Source organism: Acomys russatus, chromosome 12 (assembly GCF_903995435.1).
Source record: "Acomys russatus chromosome 12, mAcoRus1.1, whole genome shotgun sequence".
In the NCBI taxonomy this organism is placed as follows: domain Eukaryota; kingdom Metazoa; phylum Chordata; class Mammalia; order Rodentia; family Muridae; genus Acomys; species Acomys russatus.
The window spans coordinates 40654196-40676159 of NC_067148.1; the positions used below are offsets into that span (position 1 = coordinate 40654196).

Consider the following 21964-nt stretch of genomic DNA (forward strand, 5'->3'; position numbering starts at 1 on the left):
CTGACAGCTCACCTCCTGCCTTAGGATCCTCTTCTAGAAGCAAGACTTCTAGGACTTGCATCATTTAAGCCCTGTTTTGTTTTCCTGAGAGACGGTCACATTCTAGTCCAGGCTGGCCTTTGTCTCACTTTGTGGTCCAGGCTGGCCTTGAACACTCCTTCCTTTTTCAGCCTCCTGAGCAGTGGGATCACGGGCTTGAGTCACCTATCCTTGGTGTCCCACAGCCACCTTGGAACCTGTGCACATCTGGGTTTCGTCCTGCAGCTGTCTGTCTGTGCATCTGTCCACACCACTTACCTTCACGTGAAAACAATTTTACATAGCTCTTCCCTTAATATGAAAAACAGTTAATTCCCTGCCACTTGTTGTGTTTCTAAGAGACAGCAGTCAGTGTCTCAGGTGGGAAAGGAGTTATGTGCACACGGTGACCTCCTGCTCCTATAAGTATGCACTTCCCAGTTGCTCAGACCACACCCAGGCCCGGCCCCCTGGCCCTGCATATGGCCAGTAGTTTTGGAGTCCAGCTGGGCCTCCAGAAGTGGTGTGCCCTCCACCAGCTCTTCCCATCCGTCTGGAGGAGGTAAGAGAAGCAAAGTACTCTGTGCTCTGCTTTATGTCAGCTCTGGAGGACCCCAGCAGCCCTTACACACAGCTGGAGGACCCCAGCAGCCCTTACACACAGCTAGAGGACCCCAGCAGTCCTTACACACAGCTGGAGGACCCCAGCAGTCCTTACAGCTAGCCAGAGAAGTGCTGCGGCTGCCTCAGCCTTAGCCACCGTGACTGTGGCCCCACTCCCCCTCGCTGCTGCCCACAGCAGTGTTTCTCAGACACTAAAGACTTTCCCCACCCACACCATAGGCATCAGTTAGTTGGACCTTGCTCTTCCATGGTTGGGACAACTGTCCCCCAAAAGTCATTGTAGCAAAGAGTAAAGACTTCAAAAATTATAACTTGCCTGGACTGGGGGCGAGGCACTGCTGTGGGGCATATATGGAGGCTAAAGGACAGCTTTTTATGCGTTCTGGGAATCAACCTTGCGTTATCAGGAGTGCACAACAACTGCCTTTATGTGCAGAGCCTTCTTGACAACCCAGAAGAAAATGAATGCTGAGGGCATGGGGGCTCCTTTCCTGGACAACACATGAAGGCGTGCCTCGCACTGTACCTGACTCTTCAGGTGCCACCCCTGTCTCAGTCACAGCTTCCCTTGTGTGCTGGCCCTCGGACCTTATATTCAAACTAAGTTTTGCTCAGTGGAAGGTGCCCAGGCTTCCTGGGGCATTTTCAGCCCATAGCAGGGGCACGTGGCAGAGATGGTGAGGTTCTCATTCTGTCTCCACTGCTGTTAGAGATGCCCACAGTCCAGCACCTGTGTCACCTCTGTCTGCTCGAGAGGCTGTGCCAGCTTGTGTTCCAAGTGCAGATTGTAGGCGAGTTTCTGGTCTCAAGTCTCAGGCAGCAGCCCCCTTATATTTAATTTTGTGTCAGTAGCAAGAAAATAGAATCGTTAGTGCTCCTGTGCTAGGAAGTGCCCCCATCTTTGTACCAAGATTCTGTAAAATGAAAATTAAAGTACTGCTTAACCTGTGGATTCACTTCTCGCTTTTAGAACAGGTAGCTTTTATAATAAGGTAGAGAGGCCCAAGGCCTTGTTTGGCTTCACCCCTCCCTCTTAGGTGAGCAGTTGGGACCTGCATGCCCAGGGGCAGAGCAGATGCACTCGGCACTGTGGCTTTAGTGGTACCTCGGTGTTAATGCCCTACAGAAAGCCCTTGGTTATGCTTTCCCTCCTCACGCCCCCCGCCCCTTTCTTTTTGCAGTGTTGTGGCTCAAACCCAGGGCTCTCACAAGCTAGGCAAGCACATGACTAGAAACCTGTCTGTTCTTTGCCCACTGTGTTAAGGTCTAACCTGGTAATAAGGCAAAATGCTTGAATTTCTTAGTGTCTTGTGGGCTCAGAACATTTTAATACTCTGAGCTCTTGGACTAACTGGCAAACTGACTCACGCAGGCAGTTTCTTCACAGAATCCACAAGGTAGGCAGGCGAGGTGGAATGCTTTTGTATTTTAGTGAGCTGCCACTAGAGGGTGCCAGAAGTACTTACAAGGACATTTTTTAATTCTGGATTTTCTTTTCCCTTTTGTTGTTGTGGTGAACACTGACATTTTTTATTTTTTATTTTAATTGGACGTTAGGGGGTGGAGAGATGACTTGGAAAAGAAAGTGGCATTCTGCACAAACTTCATCTAACAATCTTGAGTTCGATCCCTAAAATGCCCCACCTAAAGGAGGAAGGAGAGAATCAACTCTACAGAGTTGTCCTCTGGCCTCCACACATGTGCTATGACACACACACGCACAGGTGCACACACATACACACAGGTGCGCGCGCACACACACACCCAGGTACACACTATGCTGATAAAGTTTAAGTCGCGCTGAAGCAGCAGACTTCCTAGAACCTTGCTGGCTCATCGTCTGTCCTACAGATTGTCATTCCAGGGGGAGCCGCGGTGCGAAGTCGGGGCTGCCAGAAGGCCCTAAGACATGAGATGGTATATAAAGGCAGCCCTTCCAGCGTGAACCTACCTCAGCTGCCGTGAACTACCACTCCCTGCCGCCCCGGCATCCTGTCCTTGTCGGCAGCATTGCTAACCATCGGTGATGATGTAGCCAGTAGGAGAGGCAGCCAGGTTGGCACTTGAGTGACTTTTTGGCCCTGCGAGGCAGAAGACTTTATTCTCTGCTAATCAGTGGCATCACATCATTAAATCTTTCAAAGTTTAAAAGTCACACTTATTTCTAGTAAAATAAATTTTCAGTGGATTTGTGCATACATTATATCTGCATAGAAAAACAGTTCAGCACTTTTCCAACTGATATGTTAGGAAAACAGTAAAGATGCCAATAAGAAGCAGTGGAGTACCACACCACCAGGGATTTGTTTGAGATGTTTATTGACATGTTTGTGAAGCTCATATGAGATAGGTTCTCCTGTGTCCGAGGCTGGCCTCGGCTCTGTGTATGGGTGTCCCCGAACCTCTCATCCTCCTGCCTCTGCCTCCTGAGTGTTAGAATCACTTGTGCCACCACACTTGGCTTATGTGGTTCTGGGTTCAGACCCAGAGCTTTGTGCCTGCCAGGCAAGCATTCTAAAAGCCAAGCTACAGCCCTGCCCTATCGTTTTATGATTAATGTACTTTTACTCAATTTCTAAAACTTTTAAAATAAAATTGGAAGTGCTAGAGAGATGGCACACCAGTTAGCAGCACCTGTTCTTTCACGGGACAGAGTTCAGTTCCCAACACACAATGCCCCCCTGTTGGACTTCCTTTATTCACTGAAGCTCTTGAGAGAAGGCTGCCTCTGTGGAACTAAAGCCGGTTTTGGGGCACAGCCACCTACCTACCTTCCAGGCTTACACTTGGTTTTCATTTGCATGTAGCTGCTGTGACCTTCCCTTTCCCAGAGGCCTTGTGCAGCTGGCCAAGCCTTGCACACAGCAGATGTCAGCAACAGCTTGGAGCGCCCTTCTCAGATCTCAGGTTCCTTTCGCCTTCCCAGATCCCCTTGTGCTTTGTCCACTATTGGAAGCACTAAGGAGAAAGGATTGGGCTGGGTTTGTCTCAGCCCAGCTGGCAGCATCGTCTTGGCACCTCTTATGTGTGTCGCTTCTCTCAAGATGGGCTGAGTCTGGCAGAGAAGTGAGCGTAACAGAACCGAAGAGATCCTAGAAATAGCAGGTGCAGAACTGCCACAAAAAGAAGCATGTGAGAGTCTTGCCTTGATGGCCCCTTGCCTGCTCTTGCTGCTCCCTTGGAGCACACGACAGCTTGTGTTCAGGTGAGGGCACACTCAGCATCCAGTGAGCAGGCTGCAGCAGCTGCACTGGTGCCTGTTCTGTGTTCTACTGCGGGAGAGAGCGTGGCACCCGGGCCTTCCTCCCGACCCATCTCACACCCAGTCCTAGCCACTAGTACCCTCTGGTGTGGCCATGCTGGTGTGGCCATGCGTGAGAGGCTCTTGGGAAGGGGTGTGTGTTCCTCTGCCCAAGGCAGAGGTGTGGAGATGCCTGAGTCCAGATGGTTCCCTTGGCAAGCACAGCGCTGAAGCAGGCATGCAGTGAGGCATTTGTGTTGGTTACATATGGGTGGTGGGTTTGTGGGCGCCCATCCTCACTATATCCTCCTTCCTTCCCACCGTCGTTCATCAGGATTCTCCCAGCTGAAGCTTGTGTGCTAAGTCAGGGTTTGGGTATCTCAGAGTGGGTACCTCGCCTCCACCACCACCACACACACACCCGGCCCCCAGGGAATGTAGATCCCTTGTTCTGATACCTAGGTTAGACCATTAAGCAGCTCTGACTCCATTTTAGCCCTTCCTCCCTGTGCCTACCTGCTCCACCCTGTGTGGACTCACACATTTCATCTCCCCGCCTTCTCCCCGCTCACACAGAGGGGTTTTGCACGAAGCTGTAATGAGAGGGTGCCTTCTGGGTGGAAGCCAGCCCTCCAGACGGGAGAATCTGTGTGCTAGATGCATCCCCACATCCCACCGCCCCACCACTGCTGGCGTGCCTGTCCTTCATGTTTCCGCATCTTTTCTCTCTCCAGCCTTGCAGGCTCTTGCCCCTAGCAGGTCCCATCGAGCACTCACAAAATGTCTTCCCAGGTTCCACCTGCCTCTTGGTTTTGCATCTGGGCCCAGGGCTGCAGAGACAGATAAGGGCCAGACTCCTCCTTTGGAGTCCATAAAGTACTTGGCACAGTCCTTGCTGAAGTCTAGAGCTGGCTCTGGTTAAGGGTGATGGTGGACTGCCTGGTGCCTATGCAGAGACCACATTTGTCCTGTACCCCATGCCATGTCTTGTGTCCATGAGCGGACACAAATAGTATATATGCTAAGGAACCTGAGGCCAAATATCTTTGACAAAGGTCACACTGGTGACTGATTGCCATCCAGTCCTGTGTCCAGGATCCCCCTACTCCATTGGCCACTTTTGTTAGGTTACATATTCAGAGTCTGAGCAGTTGGAGAGAGTGCAGCTGCTGAAGAAGGTGCTCTGTGGCCATTTGCGGCTGGAGTGCTGTGGCTTTCAGGTGACAGATTTCCTGAGCCATTGGTTGCACCCTGTCAACTCCGGTGAGGTGGTAACATTTGGTTTGGGGCTTGTCTTGGCCTGACTTTGCATCTGGTTTTTAGTCTCATCTGGTTCTCTTTTACCTGTCTGCTGTGGCTGTCACAACAGCCCTTAGTTACTCCTTGGTTATTCCAGGTAAGTCACGTGTAGGCCACTAGGTGGCAGTGCTGTCACAGCCAGGGCTGCCCTCGCCTGCCATGGGTTCAGGTGTGATCAGCAAAACCTGCTTTAGAGCCCTTGTGGGCTGAGGATGGCAGCAAGACTTTTTGCTGCTTCGTTTTCAGTTGAAATACAGTTTAATCTAGGTGCACAGGGGATGTGGAGTGCTGGGAACCTGGAAGCCCACACCGGAGCACAAGCGGCTTTCCTTGAAGGGACAGCTGCTTGATTCCGTAGTGGTTGGGACGTAGGATAGCAGAGTACTCCGAGTTGTGTTCTGAGCCCCCTATAAAGTTTGTACTTGAGAGAGGCACACCCACAGCCCACATCTTTTTACAGGCTTAAAAAAGGTAAGTGAAAACTGTTCAGATTGGGCTCTGAGTAGTGGCCTCTATGGGAGCCCATCCCACAGCCATTTCTGCTGTCTCTGGATTCGCTTGTGTTCCGTTTTATTCCAAGAAGAAAGTAATTCCTTGGTTTTCTACACTTTTTTTAATAAACCCCTTTAAATCTTAAAAAAAAAATGTTGAGGAATTTAGCTTTTTTAAAAATTAATAGCTACAGGTAACTGCAGGAGATATTATTGGCAGATGCAGCAAAAAATATTTCTACAGAAAATTGGATTTTGCACATAAAACTTAGTCATACTAATAAAGACAGGTCATTACGAGTTTTAAGCCAAATAAACTCAAAAGAGAGGTGCTGTCAGTGTGATTCTTGGCGGCTCTTTATTTTCTCGGGGTGTGTAAATCAGCTTTAGTGTGCTGATCGTGCCTCAGATTTTGCTCAAATCATCCCTGCCTCTTCCAGTGCTGGGCAGAGTCACCGAGGGCTGAGTAATTTACAGTCCCGTTCCAAGGTATGTTTATATTTAAGCTGTGCGACGGGGTAGCTAATGAGAAAGATAAGAAATTTATTGCTATTCGTGATTGATAGGATCGCTGCCTCCACTTTAATTGAAGTCTGAGTGATCACAGCTGTGGCTGGAGCTGAGGGGAAATGGCTTGGCGTGAAGGGAAACTTTTCCTATTTGCTCCTCCGTGTTTCAGAGGTGCTTCTCCTGCTGGCGAGATGGTTGGTGGGAGAAGCGACCAGCACTGACCAGGGCTTGGGTAATGACACTGACATAATTACGGTGTTTGCCCTATAACTTCCCCACTGAAGGTGGTTTATGAGTGCAGGGGAAAGATTAAATACTGTGGCGTTTTTTTTAAATGGCTTTAAATTTTTACATGTATAATGATGGAATTCTCCAGCTAGTCTTTGCTAAATATTCTCTGGGTTATTATTTAAGACAGTCTTTTAAAAAATTGGGGTTGGTGGGAGGCTCATACTGATAATGGCAGAGGCAAGTGTGCCGTATTAGTCACTGCCTTAAAAATCTCACGACTGCACTAACCTGGCCGCGTCGGTAGCAATCTCACAGACCTGCCTCTGCCTGTCATTTTTTAAAAGGTACCATTCGTGTTGAAGCTCAGTCTTGTGAAAATGTCTAAATTTTCCCATTAAGTGCTTAAAAAGTAATAAAACTAAAGTCATTAGACTTCACTCTTCAGAGCGTTATCGGGAGAAATATTCTCCGGCGCAATAAATCTGAGCGAGGGTTCGACATTCATGTCCCTCGGACTCATTCCCTGGGAATGGACGTTTGAAGGGAAATTGCTTAAGTAGGGCAGTTTAAATTTTTAATACAATCTTATTGTAACTGTTAGCGAATGATTGAGGTGCAGAGGAGCCTTGTATGTTTTGTGAGGCTGATAACGAATGCTCTGCGGGGCCTTTTCTATGCTGAATCACAGATGCTGTGACAGTTAGATGCTTATGGAGGCGCGGGAAGACTTGCGCCTTCATTGGATGCTGGACCGTGCTTCGCAGGCGAAGGCCTAGTTCCATTGGATGCCTGTTCCTTCACCGTTGGCTTTGCGTTAGGCATCCAGAGCCTTTGACAAGCCAGACTCGGTCCATTGCTTCTGTGGCCTCCAGCGGAGAGGGTAAGGCCCTCACTATTGGACAAGCCAGTACCAGCAAGTTAAAAAATACCTAAAGACCAATTTCGTCCCCCTAGCAATTTGCTCCGGGGGAGTAAGCCACCTTCTCTAGCGGGATGTCTTAGGTCCGTGAGGAATTCTGGCTTGCTTTTATGGCTCAAGGAGGCGTAAAGAACTGTCTACGGGTCGTGACTATGGTTTCCTTCCACTGAGGCCCAGTGCTGCTCTTTAGATGGTATTGCTCTTTTTGCTGTGCTGCTTGTGAATTTGATCTTTGAGAGCACACACCTCCAGAGAACTTGCAGGAGCCAAGTGGCCCCTTGCTTCATTGGAACTTGTTTCAGAGCATGGCCGTATGGATACTTTAGGGTATTTGAAGCAGGCAACTGTGGGCTACTCTATTTATTTATACCCCTTTTTATACCTTTATGAGAAATCTGTTTTAGAAACAAAGGCACATCGTACCTTTGCCATTGGTTCTAAATACTGTTGTTGAGAAATTAAAAAAAAAAAAAAAATCTACTGGATGCCCACTGTCCTAGGCTTGTTTTGACAGTGTGTTCATTTGGTGTATTAAATATCCCAGCTGTAATTTGTCTTTCACTTAGCATGTCTTGCCCATGGGTGGATTTTTGTTTTTGTTTTTGTTTTTAGTATCCCCATGAAGGGAGAGCATTACTTTCCAATCACTTTCTTTGAGCCTGAGGCAGCACTAAGTATCCGGGTTGATAACTGGCACATGCAAGCTCTTTTTACTCACGTGTGTTTGAGATGAGTTCCCAGATGCCTCACAAGAGAAGCTTGTGTGTAAGAAGTTTGTTAATATATAGGATGTCATGGGGCTGTGGTAATGGCTCAACAGTTAAGAGCAGGTACTGTCCTCAGCACCCATGTCACGTGGCCAGCAACCGCCTGTCTCCAAGGGATCCAGCGCCTTCCTCTGGACTCTGAAGGCCTCCATACTCACATGTATGTTGCCACAAAGAGAAACACACATAGACGTGTGATTAAAAAGAAACAAAACTTTTCTATAAACTTTGATGATCAGCTATATAAGCAAGGGACTCCAACCCCAAAAGGAAAACCTGCCCAACAGTGGCATAGAGCAGCAGCCTGGCTGACCTTCTAGGCCAGCGCAGAGACGGGGTGAGCCTCTGTGCGCGCGCGTGTGTTGCCTGAGGGTGCTGTCGACACCTGCAGTCAGAAAATCGTCTCTATTTTTCGTCTTTTAGTATTTTGAACTAGGAGATGGTGGTGTTTTCTGTGACCTGTAGGTGTGAGTTCTTGCGTGTGTATTTGCGTTTGTTTGTGTTGCGGTGTGGTGATCTGTTCTGCACGTCTTTAGACTTAATCTCTACCACCACAGACTCTTTAAGATCCCTGTGGGTCCTAGCCCCGATGTCACCAAGAACAATAGTTCTTACTTTTTCTTAATAAAGAATGTTTTCTTAGGCTAGATCAAAGCAAGGATTTTGAGTTGAGAAGAGACGGGCTGACTGTTTGGCCTGAGAGTCTTTATAGCCTGTCGCTTATGGCTGCTGATGAAATGTGTGGGATTGAGCTGAAGTCTGCAGGAGGATTGAAATGCATGAGAACAGTGGAGGGAAGGAGAGGAGCGGGAGGGATGAAGGATGGATGCGTAGGTGTGCAAGGAGGTAAGCATAGCAACACAGTACCTCCCCAAGTCTAGGTGGGTCAGAAGTGCATGTTCATTGCACTATAAAAACTTGTATTATAAACATTTTAGGGACAATTCAATATAATAGCTACTGTGTTTAAAATGCCTCCCTAGCCATCCCATACAAAGACGGATTAATTTGTATTTAATATGAGGTGTTTTCTCACAGGTACACAGTATAGACTCCCTACTTCTTTTTGAGACTTTCCTGAGATAAAAGTACCTGTCTGTTGTGTGAACTGTGGTGTACCAGGAAGATGTACTTGGACTCTCTCGATGTTGCTAAATCATTGCAGATTACAGATTCAAAATCAATCAGCATTCTCTGCTGAACTCTAATTAACACTGAAGTATTATTAGTCACGAATGTGAAGTCTTGATCGGAGATGACCTCAAGTATTCTAAATGTAAATAAAATTAGATTTAGATCCCTTTTAATTACCTGAGGCGCCGTGCATAATTACAACGGCACTTGATAAACTTAATTTCTCATTAAAGGAGAGAAATGGTAGAAAGTTTCTGTCCACTATATACTTAACTCTTTGGCAGCTGCAGTCTATTCAAAAGAACTGTTAGGGTTTTTATGTTAATGCCATAGACGTTTACATCATTTATTTTACTGGGCTCTTGAAACTCATCGCAGGTCCTGTCACTTTTCAAGATTGTGTGTGTGTGTGTGTGTGTGTGTGTGTACACACACCATGTGCTCTTTCTCAAAGGACAAATTGCTTGAGTCAGTTCTCTCCTTGGACCATGTGGGTTCTGAAGATTGAACTGAGGTCAGGTCTTTCCCCACCGAGCAGTCTTGCCAGTCTTGATCTCATTCATTTATGTGGCCAGCATAACTATAGTGTCCCAGAAAGCAAGCCTGCCCCATTAGGAACCCTGTGTGAGGCATTAGGAAGGGCAGGGCTCTGGGTGGTGCTGGCTGAGTAATCATAATTGGTGTGTGTGTGTGTGTGTGTGTGTGTGTGTGTGTGTTGGGGGAGGGCCCTGCAGTGACTTAATACACAAAGCCAAGCTGAAGACCGAGTAGAAATCTGTTTTGTCACCTCATCCTTCTTTCTAATCACATCACAATACATTGTATAATTCAACCTGTGTGTCACTGTCAATTCTTCCCAGACCTTCCAACGAGGCCTCGTGGCTAACAGCCAGGAGGAGAGGCCTCCTTTCTTTAAGTGCATACATGCATGTAGAGGCCAGAGGCCAGATAACTAGTGGGAGTCCACTTTCTCCTTCCGCAGTGTCCATCCTGGGGATCAGACTCAGGCTGCCAGAGTTGGCAGCAAGTGCTTTTTTACCTGCTGAGCCACCTCACTGGCCCTGTCTATTTCTCTCCAGTTTAAAGCTATCTGGATATTGGTGTGGAGGTAGGGGATGGTTTTGAGCACCTCGACTTTCTGTTGCCGTGGATGAATCTTCAGATAGGAGATGGATTGGGCCTTGCCCTTTGGCTGTGACAACAGTAGTTGAAGGGTGTTAACTCTCTAAAAGGAAAGCCGATGCTTGCACTGAGCCTCACCTGTCCCCAGGTATGTGAGGTGGCATTTAACACAGGTCTTCATGTCCTACCCTTTCTTATTTAGGGCTCTGCCTGCCTCCTGTGCCCCATTGACCCTGATTCCCTCATCTGTTTCTCTTTAAAATCTTGAGCTGTTGCCTTGGCTTGGGAAATTCACCCCGTCATCAGCATACTCTGTCTTGTTGCTGTTTTCCCTCTGTGTTTAAAGTCTTTACACAGTGCGCCCTTCTGACTGGCTTTCTGATCTTTCTGAGTAGGCTGCTCATGACACCGTAGCTCCTCACACTTTCCTTCCGGCTTTCTTGGATGTGACTGATAAAAGTGTGTTGGTATATTTTGTAGTCAGTTTGGCCTTTTGTGAGGTCTGTACTTGTGGCTGGTGAGCGAGGAGTCTGCAGGTTGAAGAATTCCCGGGTGAGCCTCCGCTTCAGGGTGCCAGAAGCATCTCTGCTCCAGGATCATCGCTTCTGTGTGAGACAGGTTGATGAGTTGAGGAGAAGTGACAGGTTCATTTTCCCCCTCTTTGTTTAAGCCATTTATCTTTTAGCTCCTTGCCTGCCATCCGAATTGTATTGCCAATTTATTGGGATATTCACTTGCCTGGGCTCAGAAGGCACTGATTTGCATCCGACTTGAGGACAAGTGAGAAGGGAGGTTAATCATTGCCTGGGCTTTTGAACAGATTATTTCCTCGGTGTTTAATTGTGGTGTTTGAAATGTTAGGTGTTTTCTAATCAGTGTGGGTGTGGGAAACTCCGCATCAGTGAGTATAGGATGCCTGCTCCATGCAGCTCTCCCTCCCAAGGATCTTCAGCCTGTGCCTTCTGCATATCAGTGCAAGCTGTGTGAGCAGCTTTGAGCCCTGCCTACTCCTCCTCCTTCCTTCCTTCCTCCTTGCCTCCTACTCCCTCACCCCACAAGGTCCGATTCTCATACTGACCTCAAGCCCCTGGCCCCCCTGCCTCATCCTCCTGAGTGCTGGGATTACGGCTTATGCAAGGCTGTCTACTTGTTTTGATGACTGTTGTGTTTGACGAAGGGGGATAGTAGTAAATGCTCCCCGGGCAGTGAGTGAAGCTGTGATCAGCCTTCTCTCCTTAGGGTACTCAGTGAAGACAGCAAAGGTGAGGGTCTGAAGGGCAGGCTCACCTATGAGCAAGGCCAGCCTACAGGAAGAGGGTGTGTCCCTTCTGTGTAGTGCATTGGGCCTTCTAGGTCTCTTAAGGAGCTTGACATATGCTTTCACACTTCAGTCCTCCTGCTTCTCTAGGATGGCTTTTCCTAGCATATCCTGGTTTTGTCTGCATTAAGCATCTTTGAGGACTCTTTTGCTCTATACCATGAGGAAGCTGGACTTATGGAAGGTCTCGCCCTAGTTATTGGACACAGGTTTTGGTGCTAGGGAGTGGAACTGGCCTGCGTCATGTGACTCCTGATCCTTGGGAACAGTGGTCAGTATTAGCTTCTTAAGTCTGATTCCTCCCTGTTTCTGGCTTAGAGTTGGGCACGCAGGGGCTGCCCAAACCCTTGCTAGTGCAGCGGTAGCCGTACGCAACAGCTCTGAAAGCATCCAAACCTCTCTTCATTGTGCACTCACCCTTGCTGGCTCTGCAGGTCTGGCACTTCCCGCACATTCCATTATCTGTCTAAACGGTTCTTGCTTGTCATAGTTTTCTCTGCAGTATTTATAACCCGTCCATGTCTCCCTCATGCGTACAATTCCTGCGTGTTTCTGCTCTGCAGCACTGTTTGTATTATCCGGCACTAAGCAGGGAAGGAGCCAGGAGGAACTGAATTCCAAGACAGGTGACAAGGAGCAGAGATTCTTGGGATGCTGTGCACTGGTACATCTGTCTAATAGGAGTTAGACAGAAGGTCTGGTCTCTTTTGTGGGATGCTTGTACTGGAAGGTCCTCAAGTGCACTCACTAGCATGCTGGTGTTGGCCACCCAGTGTTACTGGCACATCTGTCTGGGTTTGGTAGTCTTCACTGTCCCTGGCACGTGCACCATCTCTATTGAGCAGTGTGTGAACAGTTAGGGAGGGAGGGATACTGTACGGCCTGGTGAGGCAGCTGACTTCATGTGTGTTAAACATGAATGGATATCAGTCTAAGTGACTCTGTTGGAACACACCAGTCAAGAATATAGCCAAGTGTGTTCGGGGCCAGCAACATAGGGGAAATGCATTTTAGAACCAACAGTCTTACTAAGAAAATTCTGGAGGCAGTAACATGATTGATAACATTCCTCTGAACCAAGAGCATGATGGGTGAGGCAGTAGCATCACCAAGAGCACTGTGGTTCTCTGGACATGACTAAGAACCTTCTGGGATGTTCTGGGAATTGGCATTGGGGCTGTATCCTCTGAGTCACGCTAGTCAATGCAGGCATCACCTGTCTCCCAGCCTGATCCTGAGGGTGGGCTCACACCAGTAGAACAGGGAGGGTTAGAAAGCTGTGCTCGCACTTGAGTGGAGATCATTAACAGCTTAGTGTGAAGCTTACCAGTTGGGGTCCTGCTGGACAGCAAGCTAGAGGTGCGGCGCTCAGACCAAAGCCAAGGTTCACTGAGTTGAGGAAGCTACAAAGAGAAGACGTGGGAAATTCGAAGTCTGGCCTTAGGGAAGAATCCAGACAAAACCAGTTAGGACTTGCAGTATTTCAGAGGTGTGGTAGATGAGGGTGGTAATTGTGTGAGAAACCAAGAAGATGCAGATGTCAGTTGAGATGCTGAGGAAGGCAGGTGGGGGGTAAAGCTGGAGGACCTACCAACATCTTTATGCACCCCTGAATGTTCAGATCTCACTGTCCGCACAGGAAACAGACTGGGGCCTGAGAAATGATCTTTGAGAACACACACGAGGCTATCTGCTTTGGCAGACATACTTTTCCAGCAAGCGTTGGGGAGACGTGTTTGGTACAGGGAGGGCTCTGCCCACTGACGCTCACATCCATTCTGGCTGCAGAGGAATTGGCCAAAGGCAGTCTCTCCAGCTCTGGCAAGGTGAGGCTCCTGTTTCAGAGCAGTGAATATTTACATAGTCCCTCTTAGGCTGGGCACCCTGGTGGGTTGTCTGCCCTACCATCCCCACCGCACAGTACCTAGGGTGTCCATTTTTGGTTACCTACATTGAGATCAAATTCTAAGGAGCCTTGTGCTATGGAAACATGAAAAGGGGGAATGGGTGTGTTTCCTGCAGCGTGGTTTTGTGTCTCTTTGTCACGATCAAGTATTTAATATGACAATCTGTTACACGTGTAAAAAGGAGCGGACAGACTGTATTTGTTCAGTTGAGTTTCACTTGCAAGTATTCACTCAGCATTCTTTGCTTTTTCTGTGAACAGAAAATCTAGTGGCCCTGATTGCAGAAATTTCCCCTCGTTCTAAGATTCTGAAATTAATATCCCTAGCCTTGACTTTGCTCCGTCCTGAAGGTAACTGTTTATTACAGTCGGCATTTAAATCCCCGATTAATAGGAGCAATTAAACAATAGCTTCATTTCCAGCAAATTAACAACCCTAATAGGTAATTGCGACATAAATGAAGATAAATTTGTTTTAATACAACGAGATAAAAAGAATACAGATAAGAACTGAATCTTGGATTAAGAATTCAGACTTCATTACTTCAGGAAAAACTCAAAAGTCCTTACAGTGAAGCCTTTTAAACATGGCCTGTCTTAGATTAGAGGGCTTTTTACTTTAAAGATAATAGAAATATTTTGGGTGCTGCAGTCTAGCCCAGCAGGAGAGCACTTACGTAGCATGTTTAAGAATCTGGGTCCCATCCCAGTACTGAAAATCAAGAGCCTACTTGCTTGATTGGCGAGGTCTCATTCTTGCTCCATCGCGCTCTTTGTCTCTCTGTCTGTCTCTCTGTATGTGTGTGTATGTGTGATTGTCTTTGTCTCTATGTCTCTCTCTGCCCCCCCTCAGACACACACACACACACACAATTTTTCTTTCACACTGATTCATTGGTAGACATATGTGTGTTGGCAGATGGTGAGATAGACATGCCCAGACACTTCGTCTCAGTTACCATAAAGGTACGTCACCACCGAGAGTCTCCATCCACCGTGGCCATCGACCCATCCTCTCTTGACTTGCTGGTGGCATAGGGGATGCAGCTCTGGATCTCTGGCCAGAGCCTCTCACTGGGCCTTCACTGGCAAATCTGCAAACAACCAAGACACAGAGGTCAACAAAGCCTGTTCAGTAATCCACGTTCAGTTGCAAGAAAGGCCACCTTCTTCGTCAGTACTTGTTCTAATTGGAAACTTGTTCTAAGGTCTTAAAGACAATTTTAGGAAACATGGACGCAATTGGACCGAACAGTGTTTGTGAGTGAGAAGAGTTGGTGGCCACGCAGGGTGGTTGAAAGGAACTAGATGAGAGTAGTGGAGTTTTAATGATGATGAGTAGGGGCTAGAGGCCTTTTCTTACATGTAGAATAATGCGGTTTCCCTTGCAGAGTCACATGCCCACAGAAGGATCCTGTGCTGTTAAACTGTTGGGGGTAAAGACAATGTCAGTGAGCTGTGTCCCCCACTAGAAGAGCTCTTGGTAGCTTTACTGCACGGCTAGCCTGGTGAGCATTACCCAACTGGAGGAAGGGTAGACTGACAACAGATATGCGGTTGTCTAGTGAAAATGCCAGCCAGCCAGTCTCTGGAGCCCAGCCCCTCTTCATCCCACCCACAGCCCTCACACTCCTCAGGTGTGTGAGAAGTGGCCAGGTGGGAAGACCTGCCTCTTGCAACGCACACCGTTTTCCTTTCATAAGTGTCTCGTCCTCAATCCCTAGACCATTGGCAATGCTCCTTGTTGCCTTCAGGATGGTATCCACACACTCTTTGCATCTCAGAGCCATAAACGTAGATTTCTAGTTCCCCTTATGGCTTCTCATCCCCTCATTTTTTTCCCCCTAAGCTTTCTATCCCATCCCGTCTGTCAGTTATCCCTTCTTGCACTTCGCTGGGTGCAGGGTGACACTTGTACTCTGGACACATGCATTTAGTGCTTCCAGAACAGCTCAGTTGACTGGATCCCAGCAAGGTGTTCAGGTGGCAGACTGTGCTCTCCCCTCACCTGGGAATTGTCTTCAAGCACGACTAGCGACCCTGGACATTCTCAGCCTCAGGAACACGTGGCCCGTCTGCTTTTCCACGGCCCTGCTCATGCTCCCTTTCCCGCGTCTCCAATTTGGTTGTTGGGTTGGCTTTGAAGCAGTGCCTCACGTAGAGCACGTTGGCCTTCAACTCACTGTGTAGCTAGAGATGATCTGGCCCCCTTGTCTCCACTTGCCACGTGCCAGGGTTACAGATGTACACCATCTCACCTAGTGTGTGCTATGCTGAGGGTGGAGCTCAGGGCTTCCTGCACTCTGCCAACCAAGCTGTGGCCCGTCCTCGCTCCACTTTTCTTGGTTTTTCTCTGGCATAGCTTCCTCCTTAAAACTTAGGTAGTATAGAAACATCTGGTGCAGAGGTTGGATGACCAGCCGAACTGAACACCACATGCCTCCTCCAACATGTATTATCTTTGTACTTTTATGGTGAAATATTCCACTTTGGGTTTTTTTTTCTTTTTACATGTTCAAAGCTATGTAGGTAACTTGGTAATTAATTTCTCCTTAATTAATAAGCTAGTTTAATGATCATTCTACTGTAATATAAAGTGGAGACATTAGTGGATCTTCTATTTGTCCCTGGAAGATTTACGGTTGTCTGCAGTCAGTTTTTGCTATTTATTGGGGTTGCCCATGTGAACCCCTCATGGTTCTCCCTCAGGGCCTCATGAGGTAAGGTCTAACAGTCACGGGTTTTGGGTTGAAGTATACGAGAGAAGCACAAATCATACAGTGATTACTTCCTGAAGAAACTAAGCTTTTAAAATATTTTGGGGCTAAGTGGATTGGCACACTTGTAACCCCACACTTGGGAAGTGTGAGCAGGAGGATTGATGGGAAGGTCCCAGCCGGGGCTGCAGAGCAAGACTATCTCGAGTCCTCGCCGTGCAGTGTAATTCATGTCCAGCCATGTGGCTATTGGCTTTTTTAAGTGCATCTGTTAACAGGCATTGAAAATATTGTTTTTATTATTTTATGTAAATCTTATATACATATTAGTATACTGAATTGTGTAAAATGGTAGCCTGAGGATGGACCCTCCAACTCTAGGTTAGCAGTGTACTACAGGTTTTCCCAGGACGGTTTCTGTTTACACCCTGTCTTCACTCTGGTCTAACCACAGATCTTAGGTACTTAGGTCTGTGTACCTTAGATGACACGGCTGTATGCCATTCTGAACTCATTTACTCCACAGATGTCATCTGCTCCCTCTAAAGCAGTGGTTTAAACCTTCCCAATGTTGTGTCCCTTTAATATAGCTCCTCATGCTGTGGTGACCCCCCAACAATAAAATTATTTTCGTTGCTACTCCATTACTGTGATTTTGCCACTTTTGTGAATTGTAATGTAAATATTCTTTGGAGATTGAGGTTTGCCAAAGGGGCTGTGGCCCACAGGCTGAGAGCTTCAGTTGTAGAACCTCTGGGGACTTATCGGAGATCTTTGATCTAGAGGAGGTAGGGCCATCTCACAGGAGTGCAGAACCTGTTCTTAACCTACATAAGGTTTGTATGACCAAAGCCATTGCAAACCTACTCAGAACAATGTCACTCAGAACAGAGTCATCTGATGACTCTGCAGCAGGCTTGGGCCTCAGGCTGCAGTTAGGGGTCCCTCATGGGCTCTGTCCTAGTCAGCTATGGGAGGTGAGCACTTGCACAGGATATTGACAGTGAAGATGAGTTTGGGAGCATCTCTGGTGGTTGCAGCAGTGGTCAGCTTTGTCTTCTCTGCCCATGCTTGGACCTGGGACTGCTGCACAGGGAACTGAGGATGCAGGGGGAGGGGAGGCTGTATGGGCTGGGCAGTGTAGACTCCTGAGTGCCCAAGCATAGCAGAGCCAGATGTTGTGCTGGCTGCGGTTGTGTGGTCACTTTGGAACACAGGAGGGCCTCAGGACAGGCATTGAGAACCATCATCAGCACTGAGGTGCTTACAAAAGCATGGATGTGCAGGAGCCTCCAGGAGAGAGCCTGGAGCTTAGGGAAGGCTGAGGATCAGAGTAGTTCCAGGCAGAGGGCGATGATGCCAAGGACCTTGTGTATTCTGGAAGCCTAGAAAAAGGAATGGATGGGATGGTCAGTTGTAGCGGACACTGCCCAGGGCTTGTGTAGGAACGCATGATCTAACCTCCAGGCAGTTACCAGGGACCCCGGGCACCACACAGGGTCACAGAGACAGACCAGCTTCCTGAGGTCCAGGGATCAGAAGTTGGGAAGGTGGCCTTAGCCAAGGACACAGACTTGCTGGAGAGAAAGGCCCGGGCCGCTGCTTGGTTGACATACAAGCTTTTTTCCCTTACGTCACTATATTAGTCATAGAGTTTATTTGGGCTTACAGTTCCAGAAAGTAAGTGTCCATCATGACAAGGAAGTAGTAAACTCTCAAAGTCGGCCTCGAGTAACCTACTTCCCCAGCAAGGTCACACCCTCTAAGCCTCCCCAAGCAGTGCCACCACCCACGGACCAAGCATTCAAACGCCTGAGAGTGTGAGGGACATGACTCTTTAAAGTCACCACAGGCAGTTGAGGAAGTACCCTTAGAAATGGAGGAAGAGGCGCGAAGTGAGGAGGAGGCGTCCCGTCCCTGGGGCATGTAGCCTGGGGTGGGGTCCTACTGAGACCTCCAGGCGTTGTCTGAGCTGCCGTCTTCATCTCCCTAGGTTTTTGTTCACTCATTATATTTGGGGCTATCTCTGTGTGGTCCAGGCTGGCCTAGAACTAGAACTTTTCTTTCTGCCTTGGTATTTCAGGTTCTGCAAGACCAGGAGCCACCACACCTGGCTCCTGCTGGGTCCTCTGGATCTGCTGGATAGAGTGAGGTCCTGGGTCTCCCACGGTGGAGACAAGAACTACTTTCATGTGCATGGTCACAGCCCTGTAAGCAGAGGGCTCATGTTCTTGGTGTAGGACCAAGGAGGTTCATACTTTTGTGTAGGTGAGACAGTGACATCATGGAAGAAGATAAGGGATGTCTGATGAGGGTTGAGCAGAGCAGTCAATTTCAACGGGGTTGGGGGGGGTGCTTCCTTGTTTGTTAGAAAATGTACAGGTTTTTGGAAGGAGGAAATAAGTGCAGGTTCTTTTGTTGTTGTGATCTGTAACTTTTTCTAATTGGAGAGTGGGGCTGTATACAGGAATATATGTTTCGGTTGAAAGCTATCATGCATTAACCCAGATTAGGGTAGAGCCTTTGCAACGCGGAGGAGAACTCGTCACACTCCCAGACAGCAGCCAACCTCCTACATACAGTGGTGCCATTCTGACTTGCTTCTCTGCCTGCATTTGACTGCTGTGAGCCTTGCACAGTTAAATCCATAGGAAGGACTGAAGGGCTAGCCAAAGGGAGTAGGGTTGGTTGTTGTTGTTTTGCGGGGGGTGGGGGGGGGGGTTGTTTGGGTTTTTTGGTGGTGGTGGCTTGTGTGTGTGTGTGTGTGTGTGTGTTTTGTTTTTTGCCTACTATTCAAGTCCAAACAGAAAGCTAAGTTGGAGTGGAAGCAACTTTAAAGGGACCTCAATGGAGAAGGTAGGAATTTGTGGGCCAGGCAGGGAAAGTGTCATGGCCATCCCTTTCCAGGTGACACTTTTAGATGGAGCACAGCATACAGTGTCCAGAAATTACACCAAGTATGAGAGAATGTTAAATCTCGACAATTAAAAAAAAAAAAAAAAAAGGCAGATTCTTTTGGGCTTGTGTGCTTGTTTGATGCATGACACATTAAATGAGACATTTACATATGAATGCCGATCTAAAATATGTAACGGTGTATTTGTTGAATGATCAAGGCAATAGCCAACTCAAAGAAGATGAGGTCACCCAGCCAGTAAAGCCTGGGGTTATATTTTACTGTAAATCTACCAGCAGCACTTAAGTATTTCAAGTATCACCAGTAATTACAGTCTCAAAGGGGTGGGGCCTCCTTTCCCACCTCTGGTGGCCCTTGCCTTAGAGTGGTGATTAGGGAGAGGCCAAGCACTTACCTGTTGAGATCAGGGTCCTGTGGATCTGCCCAGATTTCCGCAGAGTCACGTGATGATGGTCACAGTCCTGTAATAGCGTGCACGGTCTCTTCCTGATTGGAGTTGTCACTGTACTTTTTACTCACCTAGTGACACTTTTAGCAAAGTTTTTAACCAAGGCACCCAGGTGTGCTGTATCCTCTCTGATACATAAAGTAGGTAGTCGCAGCAGCAGCAGCCATTAGCAAATATGTGCCTGTTAGCAAGAAGTTACTGGACAACAAATATACATTTTCACCTTCCCCCATTTCTCATTCAATTCATCCTTACTCAGAATCTTCTTGTCCGTCATTAAGTAGGTGTGCCCCTGCTATGGTGTATCTCTCTAAAGTACTCACAACATTGTAGAACAAAACACTTTAAAGTAAAATTTCTTTCCTTTATTGGTGTATGTAAGTTAGAAGGTCTAAAGAATAATGAGAAAATAGGTCAAACATGAAATCAATGTGGTAAAAATAAATGCTGTCAGTTGTTAGATGTTGTGGGTCTGTGTTTTGGTAATTAAGATTGGAAGAACATGGGTGGTAAGAGGCTTAGAGTTAGTGTGCAGCCACACCCCGTGCCACCCACTGTGGCTTTGCTGTGGCTGCGCTCACTGAATACTTGCCCGGTGCCTTCTAAGAAGGACAGCAGGGAATCTGCATTCAAAGTTTCACACAATGACAGTTTCCACAAACATACTTGACTCAGTTTCCTAAACCTTCCCTTCACATGGAAGACTCTTTGTAACAGGAGTCCAAAGTGCGTGTTTAAGCAGGTTTTGTGCCTTTCCTCCAAGGTCTGTGGTCAAATAGTTGTGGGTCCAGCTTGGTGGAAACTTAGCTGGGAGCAAAACAGAAATGTTGTTCATCTGAACTTCTTTTTGCAAACGATTAGTCACTTGGTGTATTCATTTTTTGTTGCTGTGACAGAAATCCTGATAGAAAGAGAAACTTTGGGAGTGGGTATTTTGACTGGCAGTTCCAGAGGGGATATTATATGGCTTCTCTTGGCAGGGAAGGCATAGCAGCAGAAACATGAAGATAGACTGGCAGTCAGGAAGCTAGCTGGTCACATTTCATCTGCACACAGGAAGGAGAAAGAGGGAGAACAGGAAGTGGGGGCCGGCTGGTCACATTTCATCTGCACACAGGAAGGATAAAGAGGGAGAACAGGAAATGGGGCTGGCAGGTCATATTTCATCTGCACACAGGAAGCAGAAAGAGGGAGAGCAGAAAGTGGGGCCAGAGTATAACCTCCAAAAGAGCTCCACCTTCAGACTTTTCAAGAACTCCTCAAACAGCAGCACCAGCAGGGGAATAAGTTCCAAACACACAAGCCCAAAGGGACATTTCACATTCAAATCACAGCACCCAGGGTTAATTTGGGCCTTGAAATTTCAGAACCTCCCTGGGACACTTGTTTTGCAGTTCTTGGACACTGACCTTAGATTTTACTTTTGAGTTCAGGTAATGATTTTTTTTTTTTTCCCTTAAGATAGTCTAATACACATTTTCAACAGTCCCTGATCAATACACCAATGGCTTTGCGATGACGGAGTGCCACACTATTCCTCTGTAATTTAAACATGATTAGCTGATGAAGGTTATGATCAATATATGGCGGGAAGATAAAATTAATTGATACCGTCCTTTCAGGGTGATGAGGAGCCTTCTGGAGGTGAGCCGTGCCTGATGAAGCTGCTGCTGCTGCGTCTCTGGGAGCCATTTTTTATAGATTGCATTTCCACTTTGTCCTATTTAACACTATCTTCATTTGCACAAAAGCCATGAGCTGTGGACACACCAGTTTCTGCTTAAAGTTGTGTGCATTTAGAAGTGAAATTATCTGTGAACACTATGTGGTATCCTGTAAGCACTGTCCTAGAGGGACAGAGTGTCTCAAAGGCAGCAGCAGCAGCAGTGTGTGTAGAGCAAAGACCAGGGAGCTCCAGACTTAATTCCAGTTCCCCAAAGACCTGCCTCCGAGAAGGTACAGACTACAGTTACTCTCCTGCAGTGACACCTATTGGTGTAAGAACGGTTTTCTGATTATTGCCTTTCCTTGCAGTTAAATTCGAAAGATATGCTTTATCAGCAAGCCTGGTTGCTGAGAGAAGTTATGGCTGGTTGAATTTATTTTTGCATCGATTAAGATAAACTTCTAGTGTTTGTGGTGTAGTATGTTAGAATTTTTTCTTAAAAAAGGAAAAAGGTCTTGGATATAATTGCTCTTTCTTGGGTATAATTCTACCCAGTTTGTAAAGTTACAAGCCATTCTTTAGGAAAAATTTCAAAGGGATTTTGTTCATTTTTCCTTATTTGGGATTATTCCTACA

At 47.3% G+C, this 21964-nt stretch overlaps 1 protein-coding gene across 11 annotated transcripts in view; it reads left to right on the top strand.

Moving 5' to 3' along the window:
- Window positions 1-21964, top strand: part of Agap1 (ArfGAP with GTPase domain, ankyrin repeat and PH domain 1) — a 430070-nt gene that overhangs the window by 183339 nt on the left and 224767 nt on the right. The window lies entirely within an intron of this gene.